General features: G+C 54.2%; 2 non-coding genes across 2 annotated transcripts; both read left to right on the forward strand.

Moving 5' to 3' along the window:
- The first annotated feature begins 4,474 nt into the window (after nucleotides 1-4,474).
- TRNAF-GAA lies at nucleotides 4,475-4,547 on the forward strand. The gene has a single exon. It is a non-coding gene; the product is annotated as a tRNA-Phe (tRNA).
- Nucleotides 4,548-4,684: 137 nt separating this feature from the next.
- On the forward strand, nucleotides 4,685-4,757 carry TRNAF-GAA. The gene has a single exon. It is a non-coding gene; the product is annotated as a tRNA-Phe (tRNA).
- Nucleotides 4,758-6,076: the final 1,319 nt, after the last annotated feature.

Raw genomic sequence — 6,076 nt, forward strand, 5'->3', positions numbered from 1 at the left:
GGCTGGTCCTGGTTTTGCTTTGGCATGTCCTGGCTCTGCATATACTCCAGGACAATGCGCGTGGTGTTCATAGTGCTCATAATTGCCGCGGTGATCTGAGCGGGCTCCATGATCCCAGTGCTAGCTATGGCGCCTGGTCTGAAAACAGGCGCGAAACTAGTATCTGACGGACCAGGGAAGGGAGGGAGGGTTGGAGGGAGGGGCGAGTGACGACATGGCATACAGGTACAGGGAATTAAAATCAACAAAGGTGGCTGTGCATCAGGGAGAAACACAAACAACTGTCACACAGAATGGCCCCCCCCCAAAGATTGAACTCAAAACCCTGGATTTAGCAGGCTGTTGATTTCACAGAGGGAGGGGGAAGCTAATGAATACAGAACAAATCTATTTTTTACATCTTAAGTTGGCAGCCGACAGTGCAGCATGACTGATAGCCACTGCAGTACGATGCCGATGGATACCAGTTGAGCTTCTCGGCTCTTTGAGCTGTGGTCAAGTGTAGGTAGTCTCTTGGTCTATCCAAGGCCGTGATCAAGTGTCTTGATGTTTTGGTCTTTTGGCCTCGAGATGAAAACCTTGCCTTTGTTTCTGAGACCTTGAAGTGAAAAAATCTTCTACCAAAAGGCAAGGGGCTGCTGCTGTGTAGCAATGCAGTACCACGTCTGCCGGCACCCAAATGACATATGGTGACGGTGAGCTGAGCTGAGCGGGCTCCATGCTTGCCGTGGTATGTTGTCTGCACAGGTAACCCAGGTAAAAAGGTGCGAATCTATTGTCTGCCGTTGCTCTGACGGAGGGGGAGGGGACTGACGACATGTACCCAGAACCCCCCGCGACACTGTTTTGCATCATTCAGGCATTGGGATCTCAACCCACAATTCCAATGCGCGGCGGAGACTGCAGGAACTGTGGGATAGCTACCCATAGTGCAATGCTCCGGAAGTCGACGCTAGCCTCGGTACTGTGGACACGGTCCGCCGACTAGAGCACTTAGAGCATTTTATGTGGGGACACACACAATCGGCTGTATACAACTGATTTCTATAAAACTGGCTTCTATAAATTCGACCTAATTTCGTAGTGTTGACATACCCTTAGTCATTCTCCATCCTGGTGGCTGCAGGGAGTTAAATGGTGAACTTTCTCCTCTCATTTCATTTCTTTCCCCCTTTATCTTCATTAAAATGTTTTCTGATAAAAGTGACTGGCCCCATATTTAATACACACCAAAGCCAGAAGCCTCCCCCTGTTTGGGGGAACGGTGCTCACAGGACAGTTGGCTGGACCCTTTTCTTTTCCTCAGGGGGCACAGGACAAGGGCTCAGTCTGTGCCTGGCTCCTTGCTGCCCAGGCTGTCTCCAGAGTGGCTGAGAATCTCCATGCTACTGTATTAGCCCCTCACCATGTTCACCAGCAGTATCCCAAACCCCCATGACAAATGGTCTCCATGAGGGGTTGCTTCGCCCAGTGCTGAGATGGAGTCGTCTCTGGGGTGGGTCCCTATTGGCCATTATCTGCCAGTCACCGGGCATGGAAATTTCTTACAAAATTTGGCTCCTCCATGCCATCCATTCTCCTGTTAAAGAAGCATCGTCCAGGGCTCCCCCTCCCCATGTGAATGGCTGGCAGGGGCTGCTGAGAACTTTCTATCCATTTATCAATTACTGATATGAAATCAGGACAGACTTTGCTTCTCTCCCCATTTTCAAAACTGGAGGAACTTCAGGTTTTGGAGGGAAAACTGTTGCTGTGAATCCTTCTCAGAAGAAGGGGAGGGAATGAGGGAGGAGAAAAGGAAAGATCCCAGTTCATATGAATAACGTCACAGCAGCCTACAGCGAAATGGGAGGGAGGCGTCTTCGAGCCGGCGTGTCTCATCCGTTTCTCCCTTGCCGCTTGGGTGGAGGCGGGAAGGGAGCGAAACGTGCCCAGCTGCAGGTATTTCCCTCGGCCTTGAGGATTGAGCCCGAGCCTCCGGCATGGCTAGGTCGGGGTTGTCCTGGGCTCTGTGGGGGGAGGGCTCAGCTGGGAGAAGGGGGAGACTAGGGGAGTTTGTCTCTGATATATAAGGGCTTTGTCAGCAGGAAGCTGTAGGTCACATGCTGGGGGTGACAGGGGATTTGAGCTGGAGCAGTGTGTGTGTGTGTGGGGGGGGAGGCGGTTGCTTGGTAAAAATGAACCTGCCAAGCCTCTCCCTCTGCTGCAGCAAAAGCCTCTCATTTATCTCCTCAACTCCCCTCCATGAAAATCTCCACCCCTCCCCCGGCGCTGAGATTTGTAATTGTTCTAAGTCTTCCTTGGCCTTGTCCAAACAGTTTTCCCAGACAAATTATCAAGGACATTTCAAATGAGAAAAACAAACCAAACGAGAACTAAAGAAACCCCCACCCCACACAGTTTGGGTCTGAATTTTTCTACTGAAATTTGGAGACAATAAAACTCATCCCTCTTTTGCCCAGAAACCAAAGCTAGACCTCCCCCGCTGTAGCTGTGACTTCTGCTACCGGACCACCAACGCGCTAACTCCTCTTGGGAGACATTTTGCTGCCCAATATTGCTGCTATTCCGATTATTGACTCCAGGAAACATTTTCCTTAGCCTGGTTCTGTGTGTCACTGGTTTCTCTAGCAAAGGCCAGACCCTGGACCCTTGGTCCAGACATCCTCATTCACATCAACCTTCAAGTTAAGAATCATTTCCCATTCCCGCTCTGTGGGAGGGGAGACATTTCAAAGCGCTCTCTGTGCGACTGCACATGGCTAAGCAAAGAGAACAAACCCCAAATCCCCCCTGTGCTTTGGGAGCCAGGTTTGTTGTGTGAATTCTGGATTTCAGATGACTTCAAGCCTGGGCATTGTGATTATTTACCAGTTTCTCTGGCACTGGGGCAGTGCTGTGCTCCTAGCTGTGATGGCCGAGTGGCTAAGGCTTTGGAATCAAAATCTAATAGGGTTCCTCTTGGCAGGTTCAAATCCTGCTCACAGCGAGTCTGGTGTTTTAGCCAGTCTCAAACCTGGGCAATACCTCTCTACAAACCCCTGAGACACTCTCAATTCTCTCCCCACCCCAAGTAAATCTTCTTCTGCTCCTTTCATAGAGATCCCTGGGACACCACCTCACACTGTGTCCCTGAGGTGTCCGGCAAACTCTCAGCACCTGAAGCCTCTGCCAGTCACCTAGCGCCCCATGCCCCATAGATCAGCCATAGCCCTGGCTGCTGCTCCTCTCTCTAGAGTGTGAAAGGAGCCAGGTCAGCGAGTCCATGGGTGCTACGGGGCTGCAGCACCAACAGAAAAAAAATCGGTGCTCAGCACCCACTGGCAGCCAGCTCCTGACAAGCTCCTCCTCTTCCCCTTCAGCGCCTCCTGCCTGCCAGTGACCACCTGTTCAGTGCTGTGCAGGAGGCACTGGTGGGGGAGGGATGGGAATGGGGCAGGAAGGTGCAGGGCGGGGAGAAACGGGACAGGGGTGGGAGCTTGGGGGAATGGGTGGTGTGGGGGCAGAAAAGGGGGGATTTGTCCCGGGCCCTGCACCCCTTTAGGGATGGCCCTGAAGGGAAGCACTGACTATTACAGTGACAATAAAACTGACCAGCATTGCAGGGGAGACTGGAGATCAGCACTCATCAGGTCTCTTCTCTCCACCAAGGTGAGCCAGACACTGCTCTCTCCTGGCTCTCATTCTAGCAGCTGGATGCCAAGGAGTGATTTCCCCACAGGAAGTGCATTGAGTGCCCCTGTGGTGCTGGGGGGGGGGAGCTAGTGCTGCTGCTGACTGTGGGGGCTGGCGTGGGGGTTGATGTCTGCACAGACTCTCAGCTGCCAAGCCAGAGGGGGCACTTGGGAGACTGGCTCAGTGAAGACGGGGGGTTGACAGAGCAATACAGACGCTTTCCAGAGCACGGAGCAGCATCCGCCCATGCAGCCAGGCAATGAGCATTTCCAACAGCCTGGAGCCCGAGGGGGAGGCGGCAGCTGCTGTTCCAGCTCCTCGGGGACAGGCCCTGTCCTGCAACAGACACTTCTCAGTCACCACAGCTAAGCGCGTCGGGTTCCTCCGGTGGGGGTGTGGAGCGGCCGTTCATTTTCCTGCTCGCACTCCTCTGCGGTGTGAAAATTGGGGAGGGGAGGCAGAAGCCCCACTTCCCTCCCTTAATGATGTCCAGTGGGGGAAGCCAGGACAACAGGGTGGGGTGGCAAGTGGTGGCCAGACTTTTACTGCCAGGGTCTAGTGTAACTCAGGGTCCAGCTCAACTTCTTCCCCGCGCCACTGGCCCCCAGTCCCCTTCCACCACCAGGTCAACCCAGGATCTAAGGCAGGAACAGGGTGAGGAAGCAAGTCAAGCTGAGCAAGGCAGGCAAAAGCGAGTCTTGCCTTCCTGGGCCACTCACAATGACGTCCTTTTTGTGTGCCACGGCTGCAAAAACAGCCGGGACAGAGAAGCAGCAGGCCACAACACTGTCATACAGCTGCCAATGTAGCTCAGTTAGGAGAGTGTTAGACTGAAGATCTAAAGGTCCCTGGTTCAATCCCACGCTTTGACAAGCCCTTGCATCCCTCTTTGTGCAGTGGTGGCTTGCTCTCTTAGAACACAGTGGTTCCTTTACCTGATGCAATTCCCTGATCTCAAGCTCCCCAACAGAGCCTGGGCTGTTGGCCCACCTGACTTTTTTTCACAGCTGCTGTAGTAGCTCAGTTGGGAGAGCGTTAGACTGAAGATCTAAAGGTCCCTGGTTCAATCCCAGGCTTTGGCAGCCCTTTCATCTCTCTTTATGCAGGGGTGGCTTGTTTTCTAGAAGCACAGCAGTGCCTGCACCCAAGGTGAATCCCTCATCTTGGGCTCTGCAGCAAGAAAAGATAGCGTGGGCTTCTGCCCCTAGTTGGCCCACCTGACTCATAACAATGAGGGACGGGAGCTGTCTTTCCCATGCTGTTCTATGTCAGGTCAGTTCTGTGATGGGGTTACTGAGGGGTTCAATGCCATTGAACTAACCCACTTTCAAGTCACACCTTTGGCTAATCAAAATTCATTTTGCTGAGTGTCCTCCTGTAGGCAAGCCCTGAATTCGACACTCTGATCCGTCTCTTCAGTGCCCGGGGTTTGTGGCGCAGAAAGGGCAGCAGGCCAGAGGCCGGGCAGTGTCTGCAGCAGGCTGAGCAGGCACTTCTAGGCAGTGGGGCTCTCTCACTTTTTATAGTGGGGGAGCTGAAAGCCTGCGAACTGTACCCATATGTGTTCACAAGCAGTGTGAAAACGTGCAATTCCTGCTCACGCTACATGGGTAGCACAACTCCGGGGTTCTCCAGAATCACACAATAATGCGGCTTTGTTCCCACAGCACCTGGAGCTTTTCACAGTGAGACATGGGGGTGCTGCAGCACCCGCCGCACCCCTCGTTCCCGCACCTCTCTTCTCTGCAGAGAACTTGTTATGCCATGAGGGGGGGCAGGGAGACGGTGCAGGAGACCCAGGCCCACACCCCGAGCACTGCAGCTCCAGGGCTGTGCTCGGGATTCATTTCTGCTCTCTGATAAAACTGCCCCAGGCTCTTCTGTCCAACTAATATTCATCCAGGCTCCCCGGCGCTGTTAGTATCTGTACCGAGCTTTCGCCAGCCCTGCCCCAGGAGAGCTGGGCACTCGCCTGCCCTAGGAGAGCCAGGCCGGCCTGAGCGGGGCGGCAAAGTGCACTCAAAGGTGACCCTCGGCCAGTGGTGCCAGAACAATCTGTATAGTGGGGGGGAGGGGTGCTGAGCCACTGAACCAACCGTAACCCCTGGGTGTGATGGAAACACCCCCAGCACCCCCAGTTCCAGCACCTCTGCCCAGGCAGCTCCCCCAGCCTGACACACACACACACAGCCCCTGCACCCGCCCCACCACAGGTCTCCTCAGCCCAGAGGTGAGCCCACTGGCAGCTCCGTCCCCAGCCCAGTGGGGAATCAGAACCCCCAGAAATTACCCTGGGACCAGCATGATCTGCTGCCACCCCACCCTGCCCTGCTCCGCATGTACTCACTGTGAGTCAGTTTCCCTGTCCCAACGTGTGTCCCCTCCAAGTGTCTCTTCTCCT

The sequence above is a fragment of the Terrapene carolina genome, unplaced genomic scaffold, assembly GCF_002925995.2.
Source record: "Terrapene carolina triunguis isolate 2854851 unplaced genomic scaffold, T_m_triunguis-2.0 Scaffold32461, whole genome shotgun sequence".
In the NCBI taxonomy this organism is placed as follows: Eukaryota; Metazoa; Chordata; order Testudines; family Emydidae; genus Terrapene; species Terrapene triunguis.